Source organism: Acinonyx jubatus, chromosome B3, assembly GCF_027475565.1.
Source record: "Acinonyx jubatus isolate Ajub_Pintada_27869175 chromosome B3, VMU_Ajub_asm_v1.0, whole genome shotgun sequence".
In the NCBI taxonomy this organism is placed as follows: Eukaryota; Metazoa; Chordata; class Mammalia; order Carnivora; family Felidae; genus Acinonyx; species Acinonyx jubatus.
The window spans coordinates 129,939,605-129,961,217 of record NC_069386.1 but is presented as its reverse complement, the minus strand read 5'-3'; the positions used below and the strand labels follow the sequence as shown (position 1 = coordinate 129,961,217).

General features: G+C 41.9%; 1 non-coding gene across 1 annotated transcript; it reads left to right on the top strand.

The window, feature by feature from the left end:
* The first annotated feature begins 13,965 nt into the window (after positions 1–13,965).
* LOC113601731 (U6 spliceosomal RNA) lies at positions 13,966–14,069 on the top strand. Its single transcript, XR_003423004.1, has one exon. It is a non-coding gene; the product is annotated as a U6 spliceosomal RNA (small nuclear RNA).
* Positions 14,070–21,613: the final 7,544 nt, after the last annotated feature.

The following is a 21,613-nucleotide window of genomic DNA, read 5'->3' as shown; positions in this document are numbered from 1 at the left end:
AGCAGCCCCAACAGACTTCAGCAGTGACTTACTACTTACTACCTTGATTTCACAATCCAAGTACTTGGGCAAGTAACACCAGATTCCTGAGTCTTTGTTTCCCACCTGAAAAGTAGGGACATAACACCTCCTTTGTAGGGTTATTGGTAGAATTAAGCAAGGACTGATTCTAGCTCAGGGTGTAGCCCAAGGTTGATGCTGGCTTTTATCCTTGGAACCCGATCAGCAGAACTAATCATACCTGGTACAATGATTACATTAAAAGCGAAGAACAGGCCATGAACACAGTCCAGGGGAGAAAAAAACCTGAGCTGTTTATAACACAAGAATACAAGCTCTGCCAAGTGGTTCAAAACCTCCCCTTCAGTTGCCAGGAATTCAACGTGGAAACACTCACCATGGCTTTATACATGCTCAGGGGTCTGCAGGCAAAGAGAAACAGCTCATGCTAGAAAAGGATGTAATACCATCAAGCAGCATGCCAGCATAAGCTAAGTGAGAGAGTAGCCTCATTCTGTGCCTTATCCCACTGGGGTACTTTAACAGTCAAAATGTCTTCACAAGTTTCATGTTGCCAAATACCCACCTTCCGTCTTAAAGCAATGCTATTTCCGTAGTTTTGCTCTCCAAGAGGCAATGAGCAAATTGAATTTTTATAAACCAGCTATCATGCCCCCACTGGCTTAAATTATAACTTGCAGAGGTTTTGTTTTTAATTCCTGATTCATTTTCAACCCTAACACTTAAATGAAAGTCTCCCTGCCATCTGCAGCCTGCCTGCACCAGAGGTCTCAGTTGAGAAAAATAGAAGGCATACCGGCCGTTTACACAGAAAGGGAATTTATTAAAAGATATGAGATTGCCTACAGAAATTCCTGGAGGGCTAGAGTCAGGCTAAGAGTCAATGAACATGGGAGCCCAGGCTGCAGGGCAGCTCAGACAAGGTCATGATGCAGATACTATGACTGCCACCTCTTACCCCAGGCACTGGATGCCAGGCTCTCCCTCCTCCTCTCTCCAGCTTATTGAAAGCTTGATTCCTTCACTGCCCTATCATCTGAGAATTGCATTCTGGGGAACAGCCGTTTCCTCACTGCTTTCTTCCGAATCAAAGTGTCACATGGGTGCATCTGATTGGAGAAGACAAGGTCATGTGTCTGTACCCTAGCTGCCAAAGGAAGGTCAGCTTCTACCTTGGTTAGTGGGGGGTGGGGGGGAGGATTTATATTTTGGGACATTCTCCCCCAAATGCTGGGGGACCATCATTTACTGCACACTATCTTTACACCATCCCTGTCAGTGTAAGCAAAGATTTTTGAAGTAGAATTATTTAGAGACTCAATAAGCTTCAACAATGAAACCAGTTTTGTGCTGTGTGGAAGTTTACGTGCATAGCGATTCTGTATTCAGAACCTACCTTTGAAGGATTTTATAATTTAGTTGAAAAAACAGACAACCAGACTATAACCCAGGTTGGTAAATCATGGCAGAGTAGACCTTTAACCATTCAGGAGGACCATATCTGGAGACTTTGGGGTGTCTAAATTTGCAAATATGGATAATATGTTTGCTGAGAATCCTGTTTGAACATGTTTCCTGTGCGTATCCTCACTGCCTTTTCAATTTTCACTTATATTCTCTCTTAATTTAGTGCCATTTTAAAACAAAGCAACAGTTTGTCTCGTTTGCTAAAAATATATGCAACAATGGCCAGAGATCCACAAAGAAAGTTGAGATGAGACTGCTTTATGGCCAGCTAGTGTTCTCAGTAGTAGCATCACTTAGGACTGAGACGTCGCTTAGGATTAAGCGTTACTTAAGCAAAATTGTGCCTAAAGAATTAGTGAAAGAAGGTCAGTGAAGGTTCATCAGAGAAAGCAAAAATCCAAAACTTCTTTGATACTTAACACATGGTCTGATCCAGCTCTTACTCTCCGGGCTCATCTCTGTTATTCTCCCCTTCACTCACTGGACGTCGGCCCCCTGGCCGCCTCTCTGTTCATCTAATGTAACAGGTTTTCTTGCCTCGGGGCCTTAGCACTCGCTCTTCCCTCTACGTGGGATGATCTTCTTCCCTGATCTTTGCATGCTAGTTCCTTCTCTCATTCAAGTCTCAGAAAAAACAGCACTTTCTCTAAGAAAGCCTTCTCTAAACACAAGGGTAAATAGCCACCCTGCCCCCAGCTCTCCACCACACGTTGTTTTATTTCTTTAAGCATGCTTACTGTTATCAGCTGTTACCTCACTCACTTGTTTCCAATTAATTGTTGGGTCTCTTCTTCTGAAACATCGGATCCATGAGAAGGAATCCTGTCTGACGAGCTCACTCCCCCCAGGAGAGTATGTGACACACATTAGGGACTCAGTAATTATGGGCTAAATGAATGGTAAATCATTTAAGGGTAAATAAGGTAAATCTTTAAGGGTAAATAAGAGTTTGTAAAGAAGAAAGATATGGGCAGGCATTCTAGTCTGGGAGAACACAAAAGCATACGTAATTGGCACTGAGGAATAAAACAGCTTTAAACTGTATGGAACAGGCCGACTGTAGGCAGGCACAGGTGCGGAAAGCCTAGTGTACCGCATGCTCCATCGGGGAACTTATTCCTGTGGGGAGTGAGGGGCAATGGAAAGATTCCATCCAAAGGTGAAAATGTACTGAGATGGGAGCATGATGTGTGCACACGAACTTGCAGAGATGAAGACAAGGGAAGGAGAGACACTTACCACCAGGCTAAAGACCTTGTGTTGGGTCTGCCACAGAAATTTTAAGCAAGCCAGGTTGTTATTGGGTTTGGCAAACACCATGTCAGATGGGGTGGATGAATCAGGGCAGGGAGAATGCATAGGAGCTTTATGGATCTCAGGCAACATGTCACTAGGGCCTAAACAAAGATGGTAAAATTTACAATGACTAATAAGGAGCCAAGAGACATTTTAAAGAATCAATAGAACGTGGCTATTGGGGTCAAAGAAAATGGTTGGGTTCCAGTGAGAGCCCTCTTTTAGACTGCAGACTGCAGACTCTGGGTTGTATCCTCATAGGGCAAGAAGAAAGCTTTGGAGCTCTGTGGGGTCCGTTTTATAAGGGCACTAATCTGATTCATGAGGGCCCCATTCTCATGACTCATTACCTCCCAAATATCCCATGTCCTAATACTATCACACTGGGATTCAACATATGAATTTGGAAGGAACACAAGCATCCGGTCCATCACAGTGGCCTTGGCCGTCCCTTTCCTCCCCTGTCTCCTGCCTGTCCTTCGAGGTTGATTCTCCAGCCATCTTGTCATTTCTGGACTCTGTCTCACGTCTTCTGACTCACTCTCCACTCCACTCGAGTTAGCCATACTTTATTTCTGTGGTTCACAACCAGGAATCCTGACCGGCTCAGCACCTAATAAACCGAAGAGACTTACAAAAGGAGATCCAAAACAAAAACAAACAAACAAAACTTGAAGATTTTAAAGCAGTGAAAATAGATAAACTTTCTTCTACGTATACAGTAGTTTCAACTACACTTTTTTTTAATGTTTATTTATTTATCTTGAGAGAGAGAGAGAGAGCATGAGTGGGGAGGGGCAGGGAGAGAGGGAGAGAGAATCCCAAGCACACTGTCAGCATAGAGCCCGGCTCGGTACTCAGTCCCATGAACCATGAGATCATGACCTGAGAGGAGATTAAGAGTCGGACGCTTACCCGAATGTAACTACAGTTTAAATGGCTCCCAAGCAGAAACCGCTGCATTCAGAATGAATGTTAACAAAAAGCAGCTGAAATAATCGCAAGATGCCAGCCGCTTCTGCTCCAACACCCCCGATATGGTTGTGTTTGAAACCAGAGCAACAATCTCCAAGTCTTGTGTAGAATGGATACCCATATATGCCCCGAAAACAGCTGAGATTTCGTTCAAAAGTCATCAGAGGCCCTCAGAGATAGAAGCGGGGCTGTTATATAGCAGTTCAGAAGAGACAGATTGCTACAGAACACAGAAGTAAAGTATTTTTGTTAAAGAAGTGCTTAATTGGTACAGCATGTGATAGGACACGTCCTCTCAGATTTAATGAAGTTTAGATCGTATGACTCAAATTGTGAGGTCATTTGCAAATCAAGTTACTAGATGGCTTTTTTTTTTTTTTTTTAATGACTCATGTTACCAGGAACTGTTAGGGCACAAGTGATTGCCTGTCTTATCCCTGAAGGGTGTTCCGCTTGTCAGGAAGCAAAACTGCTGGAAAACCGATCACACGTTCTATATAAAATATGGCTTTGTGATGACCGCCTCTAGCAGTGGGGGTAAAGGAGAAACTTAGAGGACATGATAAAAAAATAAAAATCCGGTGGAGGTGGAGGTGGAGGAGGGTCGTAACCCTAGAATCTGACCACTTCTCATTTGCCCAGCTCCCGTCTAGGCTTCTGCAGTGTTCTTACACAAGAACTTATGTTCTTATTTTCACTCTTTAGCGTCTATTCTTATCACAGCAGCCAGGGTTCCTTTTAAAACCTAAATCCAGATTATATTCGTAATCAGAATGTAGCAGTAATGCCCCACCTCACTCAGAAAAGCCCTTGCAGGGGCTTACGAGACCCTAATGATCTCTCAGAACACCCCTCCACACACGTATGCGCGGGCGCACACATGGATGCGCGCACACACACACACACACACACACACACACACACCTCTGACCTTACCTTTGCTGCTCTCCCCCTCATACCCTGCAGCCATATTGGTCTGTTTGCAGCTCTCGAACAATACCAAACATGTTTCCGTCCTAAGGCCTTGGCTTGAGCTGTTCCGTCTGCCTGGAACACTCTTCCCTAAGATACCCACTTAGCTTATTCCCTCAACTTTGCTTATGTCTGTGCTCAAATGTCACCTCCACAAGTCTTACCCCATCCTCTCTCTAAAATTGCAACTCGCTGCTTTCCCTCCACCCTCCTGGTCCCCCTGCTCTTGTTCTATTTTTCCCTAGCGTGTATCTTCTCCTTTATTTGTTGTTACATTTGCTGACTGTTGTCTGTCTCCCCTGGTAGAGCATAAGCCCCATAATCACAAGGATTTTTTGTGTATTTTTTCTCCTACTGTGTCTCCATAGCCTAGAACAGTACTTAGCATTTAGTAGCCATTCAATAAATAGTTATTGACTAAATGTCTCAAAGGAGAAATAGAGCCGGGCAGAAAATAGTCTTTCTGAGTTTCTAAAACTCTAAGCCCATGGTCAGGAGAAAGGATAGGGTGTAGACAAAATGCACGGGAGACCCTTGAAAGGGAGAGGTTCCTTCCTACTCAGATACTAGAAAATATTTGAGGGGACTGAAGGAAACTGATGAAAGCTGAGTTTGATGAGTTCTGCAGGACTGAGGACAGCCACGTGCACAGGAAGGAGGGAGGTCTCAGTGGCAACCTGTGTGTCTAGATGTTCCCTCCCCAAACCCGGTAGCCTGTAACCAACCCCTGTCCCCCACCTCCAACCCACACCTTCACACAACCCTGAGAAAGCATGGTGATCTCTAAAGACTGATGGGATTTTCACACTATCTCATTGGGATAAAGATAGAACTCATAACCGAATTGAGTTACGTAAAAATAAAATTCTGTTTCCTTCATGCCAACGTTCCAACCTGCCTCATTTTATATCATGTCAAAACAATCACTAATATTTGAAGGAATGGAATGAATTTCAAAGACATTTTGGTCATGTGCCAGGCAGAGCCCAACTTTGTCCCCAGGAGTCTGGGACAGGCATTGTGTGTCCTCTGCTGACCTTGGGTGCACTTCTGCAGGAAAATTAGACGCATTAGGTGCTGCACACAGCTGAGTGATTGCCATGGCAACCAAAGGCCCATCACCTGAGCTTTAGTCAAACTGCTTTATCAGGAGGGAATTGCAGACCAGCTCAGAAAATGGAAGATGGAAAATTCATATTCTCTCTCATTTTCTCTTCTTTTCTCACGTTTTGGTACTGGAGTTCTAAAAGTGGCCCATCCCGTCTCTTCCTAAAATTATTCTGAATGCCTTTTTATTTCCATCTCTGAGTTGTTGTCTGATTCATGGATCCTTGCACTTGATGAGGTGAGGGATTGGGATAGAATTAGCACACAGCATTTCCCTCAGGGGTCACCCTGCCATGTCGCACGTGGGCAAGGCTGGCAGAATGACGATGTGTCCCTGAAGAGGCCACTCGGGAGCAAGCATATCTCTGGTCTGTTGAAGGGGATCCACGACCCTGTCGTTCTGTTGTCTGGAGGCGACCATAACCAAGATAGAAAAGTTGTCATGTCAGGCTGTTTCTGGACGTGGAGCTGTGTTAATGAATAAGTGATGGCTTGCCCAGATCCTCGTGGGTTTTATTTCTCTCTGATCTATCACTTAAAGTAGGAGACAGTAAACATGAAATCACGGGGAATACAGTTCAGGTGATGGGTCCCTAGGTTACTATGGTGATTACTCTGCTATGAATCAATGTCCTTTCTAAAAACAGTTCTAACGCCTTAATAAGCCTAAGCATCAACCACAGAACATGTCTACGATGTTTATGCCTGGGACCCTTCCCCACAATCTGATTTAGTAGGGATGGATAGACGGCCTAGCAATTTGTGTTTTTAAAAAGGACACCCTTCCCAGGGCACCTGGGTGGCTCAGGCAGTTGAGCATCCGACTTCAGCTCAGGTCATGATCTCATGGTTTTGATTTTGAGTCCCACATCAGGCTTGCTGCTGTTAGCACAGAGCCTGCCTCGGATCCTCTGTACCCCCCTCTCTCTGCCCCTCCCCTGCTCACACTGTTACTCTCAAAACTGAACAAACATTAAAAATAAAGCCAAAAAAAAAAAACCTTCCCAAGGAGATTCTCATTCAGACGGTCTTCACACAACATTGTAAGAAACACAGCACACTCAAAAGCCTTCCCCATGAGTAAGATTAAGCTGTATTAGTACAGGTTTGGCAACATGCTAATGAGTCTCAGCTGACTTTGGGGTAGGACAACATGGCTACAGTAGGGTCAGCTACTTAAGTATGTGTTCTTGAGCCACTTCCAAGCCCTTGATTTTCTTATCCATATTTCCTTTATACAGGGGATATCTGGTATCTGCTTATGAGTGAGCACCTGATACAAAATGACTAACCCCTGAATGTCAAACATATGCACAGACAGGCAAAGAAAAGTTAATTCCAGATTGGTTCATATGAAAATAGATATTACTATTTCAAAAACCTTATAATAATGATTTGGGTGAGAAAATTCCTATTCTCATATAGAAGGAAAGCCCAATCTCCTAGCTTGATGTTAAGATTGCATTAAAAAATGGATTTTATATTTTCAAGTCTCCGTAGCTGTTGAGATAAGGAATCATATAAGTTTTATGGAAACTTTTGTTACTTTGCCTTAAGGGTATATACACACACATTTTGGTGTGAAAGACATAAAATCATTACATATATGGTTATACTGGGCTGCAGAACAGTGGATGGAATTGAATTAATTGTTAGAATTTAATCAAACCTTTTGCTAATTATCCCTTGGAAAAGAGAAAACTTGTGGGTCAGTTATACCGTGTGAGCAAAATTATGGGTTTCAAAAGGCAAAAAAAGGAAAAAGAAAAAATTGGATCATGGAATTTTAGTTTGGAAAAGCCCTTAGAGATGCTGCATTCCTATTATTTACACTCACAGATTTTGATCGTGACACCTGGGCAAAATTCGCAGCACACCTGGGTTGTAGCATTGCATTAGAGCTTTATCATGCTGATGATAACTTCAAATAGGTTCGCTTGAATCCAAGTGTCTTTGTCATTTAGGTTTTAGTTGTTTGTTGTTTCTTCATTTTTCATTATTTGGATTTGACTTCTACAAGTATATTTCAAATTCTGTTTTGCTTTTTTGCTTGTTTTGCTTTTGAGAATGGGGTCAGATGGAGGGAGTTGTTTGAAATAATGGAAAAACAAGCCGATACCAAGACTTTAGCAAAAAAAAAAAAAAAAAAAACCACAATAATAATAAGGGATAATAAGGCTGTCTTAGCTCTACTGTTGTAACAAAATACCATGCACTAGGTGGCTTAAAGAACAGACGTTTATTTACAGTTCTTGAGGTTGGGAAGTCCTAATTTAAGGTGCCAGCAGATTCCATTACTGGCGAGGTCCCTCCTCCTGGCTCAGCTCACATAAGTATGCCTTATCACTGTGTGCTCACATGGTTGAGAGAGAGAGTGGTGGTCTTTTGCTCTTCTCATCCTCATGACCCCATCGAAACCTAATCACCTCCCAGAGGCCCCACCTCCCAATACCATCATACTGGGTGGTTAGGGCTTCCACATATGAATTTGGTGGGGAGCACATTCAGTCCATAACAATGCCCTTGCACAGAAAGCATTCAACATGACTCAGAACACCTGGTCCCTCTGGCTGTGGTGGTGTTGAGCCAGGCCTTCAACATCCTGAGCAGTGTCCTCATCTGAGACATGAAGGGGAGGGACCAAACACTTTGCACAAGCTCTTCTGACTCCCAAATGCTATGACTTCATGAGAAACTAGTGCCTGGCTCCTGGTAATCACTCCAGAAACATGTCTGAATGAGTGATTACTTGGATTAGGTGCCCATAAAGAGAAAGAAATCCCCTCACCTCTACAAGCTTCCAGAGCCTGGATCAACAGGCACACTTTCAAAGGCAAAAGACATTACCCAGCTGCGGAGCACATTGTTAAGGTTTATGTGCCAGGTTGTCTTAGAGGAAGATGTTTCAACTTTTTCCTTTTAGCAATTCTCTTTACATAAACTCAAAAGGCAACACATTTTCCGGAATATATGATAAAGTTTATGGTTTCTTTTTTCTAGGCTTTTCCACAAAGCTTAATGTAACCCTGGCTAAGGAATCATCTTAGGTTCGTAGATTTCAGGGGGCATCTGCTCTGGACCCCATGTTGATTTCATCCGCCTTTTGGAGTCTCCTACAAACTCTGACATTTCCCATTTAACTCTCAGCCCAATTCCTAGTTATTTTAGGTCAACATCCTGTGCTTTGGTTAACTCAGCTTGAAGCAAAGCTATCTCAACTTCAGATGAGATTTTCCACACATTTTGAGGATTTAACCATAGGAAATATGCCTATACTTCATATTTGAGTTATACTGAAGAAGGGATACAGTACAATACAGCGCCTAGCATAGTAAGGGTTTGTTGAATAAATAACTGCCATCTAAATATTCAAACCAAGACAAACCTTTCCCCGCTGTCCACTAATGTCCCTTCACCTGCCAGCCATTCCTGCCCCAGTTCACCACAAAGGCATGGGCCACTCTTCACACAGATCCTGCCACATACATAATAGCCCTAATTCCTCCCAGCAGGCTTCTGTTACTGCCATGTGGACTTAACTGTAAACATGGCCCCTGGCTGCCTGTGTATTTTTCCTCTGAGTCAGAGCCCTTTATCAAGAACACAAAAAAGAGGGTGAGGAGGAGGTTCATTTTTCCAGGCCCTGTGGGGTGTGCAGCCGGTGACTTTCCAATTTGCAGAAGGGAACTTCAGTCTCTCTTTTATTAGTACACTTCCCCGTCATGACCTGCTGTGCCCAGAGCAGCATTCTACCCTCCATAACCTATCAAGATATTTGCTCTGAAGATTACCCGAAAATCCCCTTCCAGAGAAGGCTGGCCCCAACAAAGGTGATGGGAAATGACAGACTTCATTCAGAGAATTAGACCATTATACCCCATCTGCATCATCCTCTGTGGTGGGATGACTAGTGTCTTCCAAATATTCATGCCCACCCAGAACCTCAGAATACTGCCTATGTAGAAAAGGGTCTTTTGCAGATGTAATTGGTTAAGACAAGGTCATGTTGTATTAAAGTGGGTCCTAAATCCAATTACTGATGTCCTTATAAGAAGAGGAGAGGACACGTACAGACCTGAAGGGAAGGAAACCACGTGACAGTAAAGGTGGAGTCTGGAGTGACACAACTACCAGCCAAGGAATGCCAAGGATCGCCTGCCTTTGAGGAAGACTTCAGAGGCAGCAGAGCCTTGCTGACAGCTTGATTTTGGATGTCTTCCTGCCCTGTGGGATCCCCCAAATGAAAGCATATTAAGATAAGACAACATGGTTCTAGATTTTGTGCCATGCCATTGTAGGTCAACAAAGGCTTGGACCTTTATGGGGGTTGGTGTGGATCGAGAGAAGGACGGAAAAGATGGCACACACTGGCTAACTGAGCTAGATGTTACCACGTTAAGACTGAAGGGTTTCAAATTACACAGGCAAAGTCTGGAAAACATTGGAGACTTAAATTGAGGATGCCTCTAAATATTAAGAATAACTACTAAAAAGACACAGATAGAACTTGTAAAACTCCCAAATCAGTAGAAAGAAGCTAAAGGGAATGTTCTCTGACTCTCCTCTGGGACACCTCAACTCCTCTCTGCCTTTCAGTTCTAGTGCCATCACTATGTGAGAAAGCCAGACCAGTCCTGCCTGGCCAAGGAATTGGCTACTCTGCTCCCAATTGCAAGGAGGGAAGAGGCCGAGGGGATGGGAGGGGAGGGGATGGGGATATGTTGTTTAAACCTGTCTGCAGATAGGGAGCAGATATGTCCAAGAGAGATCATGGGTCCTGCTGGAACCATAAAAATATGTCTATTCATGTAGATGATCGATGCAGCTTACATGAGGCCCCATGAGTATAAAGATTGTTTCTGTATTTTATTTTTTTTTAATTTTTTTAACGTTTATTTATTTTTGAGACAGAGACAGAGCATGAACGGGGGAGGGTCAGAGAGAGGGAGACACAGAATCTGAAACAGGCTACAGGCTCTGAGCTGTCAGCACAGAGCCCGACGCGGGGCTCGAACTCACAGACCGTGAGATCATGACCTGAGCCGAAGTCGGCCGCTTAACTGACTGAGCCACCCAGGCGCCCCTGTTTCTGTATTTTAAAGCAAATAGAAGATATTGATTTCCCAAATGGTATCTGCATAGCAACTTTTAGTATCTTCAGATTAATTTGCAATTAAAAAAAAGAATATGATCCCCCCACCATATATACACCTACACACACACACACACACACACACACACACCAAGAAAACACTCCGCCGAACCCCAAAGGTGTAATGTGTGTAGCACCATGTGGGCAGAAATGGATGTGTGAACAAAGCCAGCACAGAAAGTGTCTCGAAACACTTATTCATCCTCCCACCCCTTCCAAACACATTGTGTTGAGTTTACAGCTTTGAAAATGTAATTAACACTTTTATTCATGGGAGAGTAGGCCCTAAGAATTTTAACAGGATGTACTAGAAACAGATTCAGATCTCAATGAGCAATGGTTGACCTGAAGGATAAACCAAGTATAGCCACCATTTTCTGGGCTCCTAGGAACCTGGATACCATCATGGGCTTAGGTCAACCTTTCTTTGAATCCTGCTGTCATTGTTGTCATATCCCTGTATCACATTTGAAAATTAAACTCCACCGAGTACAGCTCCAAGCATACCATGATGAAAGCCCAGAAAAACTATTTGAATAAATGGGATCTAAAGCTTTCTGTCTCTTTGCTGTGATAACTTCACCAGCCACACTCACGGTTTGGGGATTGGCAAGAGCAATGCCCCTGCCAAAATGGCTGCTTTTATGGTATGAGCTTAGGGATGGCATGGAGCTCCTCTTGCCCCCAGATATCTCTCGGGTAATTCTGCCATAATGCCTGAAATCCCATGTAAAATTACACGTATTTTACTTAGGAGGGAGAAACATATAAACCTCCAACATTAAAAAGAAATCTGACATCACCTTGAGGGAAGACAGAACTGGCAAGTATTGGTGAAGGGACACAAAGGTCTAGAATAGGAGATACTGCCGGGCAGGGCAGGGCAGGACCCCAAGACCTGACTGCTGGGAAAGGAGGCAAGGTGAGCCAGAGCGGGAGGGGAGGCACTAAACAAGGCAAACTTCATCCACTTAATTCTTCTCCCTAGAGCTGAGAAAATAGAAGGATGGTGTGGGTACTGCTGAGGAAACCACAGGCTAAATTATAGACCTTCATCCTGGAACAACTACTTTGTGTGAAGATGTGAGGGATATATTATTTTTGTATTAAAACAAATACAGATATGCTTTGGAGTTAGTTGCAAGATCCACATAGCTATTTTAAAGACAACAAACCAGAAGGCTCCAGCTTCAAATGCCATGCTCACCATGGACTCTTGGGGTGACCTAGACTAGAACTTTCTCAGCTCTTGTCATCTTGCCTGCCCCTATGTCACTGTGCACCTGGAAAAGCTGCTTGCTGAAAATCTTCAAGGATATGAAACTAAGGAGCTTTGTCCTGGGAAATCAGTATCAAGACCTGAGAATCAGTACAGCCCTGAGAATACATGTTCTTTTCAATGGAAGTCACTGAGAAATTTTTTTTCTGATTGGATATCCATTATAAAGGGGCATAAAACCAAAATAAGCCCTCTATAAACCTGGCAGGTTAGAATGGAAGGGATGTAATGCCTCCTGTCTCTGTTGCAGCCATTTGGGATTTTTTTCTTGCTTCCTTTCCAACGAATGAACATCTTCCATGCTTATTCGGTGTAACGAAACTAAGCCGTGCTCAACGCTGGTTGAGGCGACGACTTCCAGTCACAGGACTCCCTAGCCTGGGAAGTTTAAAATATTCAGCTTTGCCTTTCAGTTAGTGTCTATGCTATTAGCAGGCTGCATGGTTGGGAAAGTGGAAATGTATTGGTATAGTGGGGAGTAGAGGTATTTAAGTCCTCAAACTCTGTCTTATAAATGTGTGGCTATGGCAGGGGTGGGGGTGCATTATATGTCTCTGAACTTTGTGTTTCTCATCTGTAAGATAGAGATCCAAACTGCTGGACTGCTTGCCCCACAGGGTTGCTGAGAGTGTCAGAGAAGATCGTAAAAGCACATTGTGACTCCTAGAACTCATGGAACTATCAGGACACAGTCTGATGGGAGACCTCTCATTGCGTGTGGACCATTTGTTGCATCACATCTTGATGTTTATCGCGTTCATGGAGAGCTGCCATCTTGTCTTCTACTTTTGCCACCTTATCTGTTCTTAACTGGCTGAAAGAAGACAGCACACCAAGAGGCTGAGATTCCCAGCTCTGCCTTTTACTATCGAGTGCCCTTGGACACAGTATGTAACACCCCTGAGGTTATCGCCAGGAAAATAGAAATCATGACTGTTAACTTGGGGAGTTGTAAAGATTACAAGCAATGAGCACTTAATACATAGTCATTACCTATCATTATGATGTCCTCTCTCCCCACCTCTGTTCACAAGTATTTCATGAGGGTCTCAAAAGGTAATCTGGATCCTTCAGTTTGAAGGCCTCTCTCTAAAGAAAGCTGGGACCCTTCCCATTGGAGCTTTACTGGACACCTCCCATTTGAGTGGTAGTAATAGGTGGGGTTTTTTTATTTTTTAAATGTTTGTTTATTTTTGAGAGAGAGAGAGAGTGAGCAGAGGAAGGGCAGAGACAGAGAGGGAGACTCAGAATCCCAAGCAGTCTCCAGGCTCCGAGCCATCAGCACAGAACCCAGTGTGGGGCTTGAACCCACGAACCATGAGATCATGACCTGAGCCAAAGTCAGAGGCTTAACCGACAGAGCCACCCAGCCACCCCTACGTGGATTCTTTAATAGCTACAGGTCTATTTGGATTATCTATTCTTGAAGGTGCTTCAATAGTTTGTGTCTTTTTTTTTTTTTTTTTTGAGAGAAAGAGAGAGAGAGCATGCAGGTTGGGGCGGGGGGGAGAGAATCTTAAGCAGGCTCTATGCTCAGTGTGTAGCCAGAGGCGAGGCTTGATCTTATGACTGTGAGATCATGACCTGAGCTGAAATCGGGAATCAGATACTTAACCAACTGAGCCACCCAGATGCCCCAATAGTTTGTGTCTTTTGAGGAATTTAAAGGTAAAGGTGCTCTTAGAAACCACCTGGCATGCTGGCTTCGGCAGCACATATACTAAAATTGGAACGATACAGAGATTAGCATGGCCACTGTGCAAGGATGACACACAAATCTGTGAAGCATTCCATATTAGAAAGAAAGAAAGAAAGAAAGAAAGAAAGAAAGAAAGAAAGAAAGAAACCAACCACCTGGAAAATTGGTTCTCAAACTTTATTTATTTATTTATTTATTTAATATATGAAATTTATTGTCAAATTGGTTTCCATACAACACCCAGTGCTCATCCCAAAAGGTGCCCTCCTCAATACCCATCACCCACCCTCCCCTCCCTCCCACCCCCCATCAACCCTCAGTTTGTTCTCAGTTTTTAACAGTATCTTATGCTTTGGCTCTCTCCCACTCTAACCTCTTTTTTTTTTTTCCTTCCCCTCCCCCATGGGTTTCTGTTAAGTTTCTCAGGATCCACATAAGAGTGAAACCATATGGTATCTGTCTTTCTCTGTATGGCTTATTTCACTTAGCATCACACTCTCCAGTTCCACCCACATTGCTACAAAAGGCCATATTTCATTCTTTCTCATTGCCACGTAGTATTCCATTGTGTATATAAACCACAATTTCTTTATCCATTCATCAGTTGATGGACATTTAGGCTCTTTCCATCATTTGGCTATTGTTGAGAGTGCTGCTATAAACATTGGGGTACAAGTGCCCCTATGCATCAGTACTCCTGTATCCCTTGGGTAAATTCCTAGCAGTGTTACTGCTGGGTCATAGGGTAGGTCTATTTTTAATTTTTTGAGGAACCTCCACAGTATTTTCCAGAGTGGCTGCACCAGTTTGCATTCCCACCGACAGTGCAAGAGGGTTCCCATTTCTCCACATCCTCTCCAGCATCTGTAGTCTCCTGATTTGTTCATTTTGGCCACTCTGACTGGCGTGAAGTGATACCTGAGTGTGGTTTTGATTTGTATTTCCCTGATAAGGAGCGACGTTGAACATCTTTTCATGTGCCTGTTGGCCATCCGGATGTCTTCTTTAGAGAAGTGTCTATTCATGTTTTCTGCCCATTTCTCCACTGGGTTATTTGTTTTTCGGGTGTGGAGTTTGGTGAGCTCTTTATAGATTTTGGATACTAGCCCTTTGTCCAATATGTCATTTGCAAATATCTTTTCCCATTCTGTTGGTTGCCTTTTAGTTTTGTTGGTTGCTTCCTTTGCTGTGCAGAAGCTTTTTATCTTCATAAGGTCCCAGTAATTCACTTTTGCTTTCAATTCCCTTGCCTTTGGGGATGTGTCGAGTAAGAGATTGCTACGGCTGAGGTCAGAGAGGTCTTTTCCTGCTTTCTCCTCTAAGGTTTTGATGGTTTCCTGTCTCACATTCAGGTTCTTTATCCATTTTGAGTTTATTTTTGTGAATGGTGTGAGAAAGTGGTCGAGTTTCAACCTTCTGCATGTTGCTGTCTCCCAGCACCATTTGTTAAAGAGACTGTCTTTTTTCCATTGGATGTTCTTTCCTGCTTTGTCAAAGATGAGTTGGCCATACGTTTGTGGGTCTAGTTCTGGGGTTTCTATTCTATTCGGTTCTCAAACTTTAGATACATCAGGCTACCCACAGCCTCCCCCTAGACTCTAATTCTAATGTTGTAACAAATATTATAATGGAAAAAACTGTCACCTGGGTAAGTATTACTGTTTTTATTTCCCCCAAATTCCTGTTTCATGAAATACAAAATATCACATAACTAGTAGCCCTGCGTTTGTTTTTTTTTTTAAGACAGCAATCTTGTTAAAACTGTTTGTTGCAAGCCATTATTAGTGAAGCACCATCTGTGACAGTCAGTGTTCTTTTCATGAGTTGGGAGTATCTAGGCAAATTTTTATGCATTTGAGTGCAAATGGGAGAGAGAAAAGGGTGAAACCAAGCAGAGATGTGGCATATACTGTCTGATCAGATGCATGTACTGTGCAGTTGGGAAATTTTTATTTATTATCTAATGTAAATATATTCATTTTCACACCCTTCCTAGAAAACTTAATTTAAAATCTCTGTCTTACTTTATCTTCTCCAACTGATCCTCAACATTCCCTCCAGATCAATTCTTACAAAACACCTGCCTCCTCTTCAACCTGAACTCAGGTAAAGCTTGAACTCCTTAACTAGGGAATCAAAACCTTCTATATTCTGGCACAAGAACAGACACTCAGATCAATGGAATAGAATAGAGAACCCAGAAATGGACCCACAAACATATGGCCAACTAATCTTTGACAAAGCAGAAAAGAATATCCAATGGAATAAAGACAGTCTCTTCAGCAAGTGGTGCTGGGAAAACTGGACAGCGACATGCAGAAGAATGAACCTGGACCACCTTCTTCACCATACACAAAAATAAACTCAAAATGGATGAAAGACCTAAATGTAAGACAGGAAGCCATCAAAACCCTCAAGGAGAAAGCAGACAAAAACCTCTTTGATCTTGCCCACAGCAACTTCTTATTCAACACGTCTCTGGAGGCAAGGGAAACAAAAGCAAAAACGAACTACTGGGACCTCATCAAAATAAAAAGCTTCTGCACAGTGAAGGAAACAGTCAGCAAAACTAAAAGGCAACCGACAGAATGGGAGAAGATATTTGCAAAAGGGTTAGTATCCAAAATCTATAAAGAACTTATCAAACTCAACACCCAAAAAACAAATAATCCAGTGAAGAAATGGGCGAAAGACATGAACAGACACTTCTCCAAAGAAGACATCCAGATGGCTAACCGACACATGAAAAAATGCTCAACATCACTCATCATCAGGGAAATACAAATCAAAACCACAATGAGATGCCACCTTACACCTGTCAGAATGGCTAACATTAACAACTCAGGCAAAAACAGATGTTGGCAAGGATGCGGAGAGAGAGGATCTCTTTTGCATTGTTGGTGGGAATGCAAGCTGGTGCAGCCACTCTGGAAAACAGGATGGAGGTTCCTCAAAAAACTAAAAATAGAACTACCCTATGACCCAGCAATTGCACTACTAAGCATTTATCCATGGGATACAGGTGTACTATTTCAAAGGGACACATGCACCCCCATGTTTATAGGAGCACTATCAACAATAGCCAAAGCATGGAAAGAGCCCAAATGTCCATCGATGGATGAATGGATAAAGAAAATGTGGTATACACACACACACACACACACACACACACACACACACACACAATGGAATATTACTCAGCAATCAAAAAGGATGAAATCTTGCCATTTGCAACTACGTGGATGGAACTGGAGGGTATTATGCTAAGTGAAATTAGTCAGAGAAAGACAAAAATCATATGACTTCACTCATATGAGGACTTTCAGAGACAAAACAGATGAACATAAGGGAAGGCAGACAAAAATAATATAAAAACAGGGAGGGGGACAAAACAGAAGAGACTCATTAATATGGAGAACAAACTGAGGTTGCTGGAGGGGTTGTGGGAGGGGGGATGGGCTAAATCGGTAAGGGGCATTAAGGAATCTACTCCTGAAATCATTGTTTCACTAGATGCTAACAAGATGCTAACTAGATGCTAATTTGGATGTAAATTTTAAAAAATAATAAAATAAAATAAAGTAAAATAAAATAAAATTCTATGTTAAAAATTAAAAAAAAAAACCTATGTTCCATTTCTTTCTGTGCCTCCAAATTTTGTTCTCCTTCCCAGCCTACTCCTGCTGCTACTGCCCAACTCCCATTCAGACAAATTTATATTCTAGCGCCCCCCAAATATGTTCACCCACTAGCATTCCCTGGCCTCTCCCTAGCCCCTCTCTCCTCTGCTCACAGTACTACTCCGCCTGACATTAATATAGTATGGTGTATCTTTTCTTATACTTGTAACCTACTCATGTCTTCACATTTTAATGTGTGGTTTTTCCAGGTAGTAGGTTTTGTGATTCAGCAGGTAGATTGTCCAATCTGAAAATCTCTGCCTTTAGCTGAGAAAATTGCATTTAATTTAGACCATGCTATGGACCAAATTGTGCCCTCCCAAATTTAACCCCTGACAAGACTACCTTCCAGATAGGGCTTCAAGGAGGTAATTAAAGTTAAATGAGCTTTTAAGGGTGGGACATTAATTCAATACAGCCGGTACCCTTGGAAAACGAGAAAGACACACCAGAACTCTCTTTCTCTCTGCCACGTGAGGACACAGCAAGAGGGCAACCACTCACAAGTCAGGAGGAAAGGTCTCACCAGGAAGGGAATTGGCTGGCTCCTTGATCTTGGACTTCCCAGGCTCCAGAACGGTAAGAAAATAAATTTCTGTTGTTTAAGCCACCCAGTCTGTGGTGGGCTTGTCATGACAGCCATTTACATTTAATACAATTATTGATACGGTTAACTTTAAATCTACCATACTGTTTGTTTATAGTTTGTGCGTCTCTTCTCTGTTCCCTTTCTTCTCTTTTCTGCTTTCCTTTGTTCTCTGCATGGTACAAGCACACTGTTGTGGGATTTCAGAGGCAGGGGACAATTAGGGCGCACTGCCTGAGGGAGCTGGATCTGAAGGCGTCCTAAGCCTTGGACACACAGCTGAGGTCAGGAGCGTTCAAGGCTGAGAGAAAACCACACCTCAAAACCTTCATGCACTAAATATGTTGAAAACTAATAATTATGTTTGGCTGAAGTACAGGTGGCGTAAAGGGAAGGCATGAAAAGTGCAGAATTCAAAGTAGGTTTGAACCTGATGCCAGGGGGATGCAAATAGTTGAGAGAGTTCAATTTATAACAAACTATTTGCCTTTAAGTTCTATGTATATTTCTTGAAATTTTTGAAAATTTAGTAACTTGCCTAGAGATTCCTCAACCAACACGTGACCGTGAAAGCCTTTTCATCGGAAGAAAATGCGCTTCTCTAACTTTTCCTTTATTTACTCTGCCAATGCTACCCAAAAGTCTTACTTGCACCTGGGTTTTACCTACACCTGTTTTCCTCAGAAAAGAGAAAGTGTAAGTCAAAGTACAATATAGTAGGTAGCTCTTAGATATAAAACTAGCAAGAATAATTAAGTAATTCCTATAGGAAAAATTTACAAGTGTGTTTGATCTGCTAGGATAGGCTTTTAACATGCAAAAGGTCATCATTTCATGATATGAAACATTAAAACTTCCATTAATTTTTTTTAAATATTGAGATATAAATGACATAGAACATGTTAGTTTCAGATGTATAATATGATGATCTGATCTATGTGTATATTGCAAAATGATCACCGCAATAAGGAGTTAACATTTATCACCTCAGTAACAATTTTTTTTCAATGATGACTTTTAAGATCCACTCTCTTATTCACTCTCAAATATACAACACAGCATTATTAACTGTAGTCACCATGCTGTACATTACATCCCCAGGACTTACTTTATAATTGGAAGTTTGTACCTTTTGTTCATGTTTACCCATTTTGCCCACCTTCCATCCCCATTTCTGGTAAACCCCCCCAGACTGATTTTTTTTTTTTTTTAATCTATCGGTTCAGGGTTTTTTTAGAGGGAGGGGTAAGATTCCACATATAAATGATACCATATGGTATTTGTCTTTCTCTGACTTATTTCACTTAGCACAATTCACTCAAGGCTCATCTGTGTTGTTGCAAATAGCAGGATTTCCTTCTTTTTTAAAGCTGAGTAATGTTCCATTGTATACATAGCCCACATTTTCTTTATCCATTCAGTGGACACTTAACATTGCTTCCATATCTTGGCTATTATAAGTAATGCTGCAGTGAACATGGGGATACAGATCCCTTTTTGAGTTGTTATTTTTGCTTCCTTCAGTCAAATACCCAGAACTGGAACTACTGGATCATAGGACCACTCTGTTTTTAATTCTTTTAACAACCTCCGTACCATTTCCCATAGGGGCTGCACCAATGTACACTCCCACCATCAGTGCACAAGGGTTCCCTTTTCTCCACATTCTCACCAACGCTTATTTCTTGTAAGTTGATAGTAGCCATTCTAGCAGGTATGGGGTGATATCTTACTGTGCTTTTGATTTGCATTTCCCTGATGGTTAGTGATGTTGAACACCTTTTCACGTACCTGTTGGCCATCTGTGTGTCTTCTGTGCAAAAATGTCTATTCAGATCCTTTGCCCGTTTTTAATAAGATTTTTTTTTGCCATTGTGTTGTATGAATTCCTTATATATTTTGGATATTAACCCCTTATTAGATATATGATTCTCAAATATTTTCTCCTGTTCAATATGTTGCCTTTTCATTTTGTTGATGGTTTTCTTTGCCGTGCATAAGCCTTTTGGTTTGATGTAGTCCAACTGGTTTATTTTTGCTTTCGTTGCCTGTGCTTTTGGTGTCCAATCCAAAAATTTGCGAAAACCAATGTCAAGGAGCTTACTGCCGGTTTCCTTCTAGGAGTTTTATGGCTTCAGATATTACATTCAAGTACTTACTTTGTTTGGACTTGATTTTTGTGCAGGGGTTTGATAGTGGTCCAGTTTCATTCATGCGACTGTCCAGTTTTCCTAACCCCATTTATTGAAGAGACTGTCTTTTCCCATTGCACATAGTTGGCCCCTTTGTCCTAAACTGATCATATATGTGTGGGTTATTTCTAGGCTCCTTATCCTTTTCCATTGATCTGTATATATGTTTTTATGCCAACACCACACACTGTTTTGATTATAGCTTTGTAATATAGTTTGCAATCAGGATGTGTGATACCTCCAGTTTTGTTATTCTTTCTCAAGATTGATTTAGTTTTTTGATATTTTTTTGTAGTTCCATACAAATTTTAGGATTGTGAAAAACGTTTCAATATCTATTTCTGTGAAAAATGTCATTGAACATTTGATAGGGATTGCAAATGAATTTGTAGATTGCTTTGGATAGCATGGGCATTTTAACAGTATTCCAATTCATGAGTATAATATCTTTCCATTTACTTATGTCTTCTGTGTTTTTTGTGAATGTCTTATAGTTTTCTTATAGTTCCAGTGCACAGGTCTTTTAAAATTGATTATAGTTGGGGCGTCTGGGTGGCTCAGTCGGTTAAGCATCCTACTTCAACTCAGGTCATGATATCATGATTTGTGAGTTCGAGCCCCGCATTGGGCTCTGTGCTGACAGTTCAGAGCCTGGAGCCTGTTTCAGATTCAGTGTCTCCCCCACTTGCACACACACACACTCTCTCTCTCTTTCTCTCAAAAATAAACATTAAAAAAATAAAATAAAATTGATTATAGTGATGGCCGTTCAACTGTAATCATATTAAAAATCACCAAATGGTACATTTTAAAAGAGAGAATTGTATGGTATATAAATAATATGAATAAAAAGCTGTTATGTTAAAAAAACAAACAACTCTGGATTTGCTAAATGGGAGTAATTAGTGACCTCAATGGAAGGGCTCCCAGTAGTGGCTGGATTTGAAGCCAGACTGAAGAGGGTCAAAGAATAAATGAGATGAGGAAGTAATCAACAAACATCACCTGCCCTTTCATGATGTTATGACAAAGGAGCTAGGGTTGTGCTAGAAAGGAAGAGACTTAAAGGGACCATGATTTTAAAGACAGAGAGAGACAGGGTGCCTGGGTAGTTCAGTGGGTTGAGTGTTCGACTTTTTATTTTGGTTTGAGTCATGATCTCACAGTTCGTGAATTCAAACCCCACA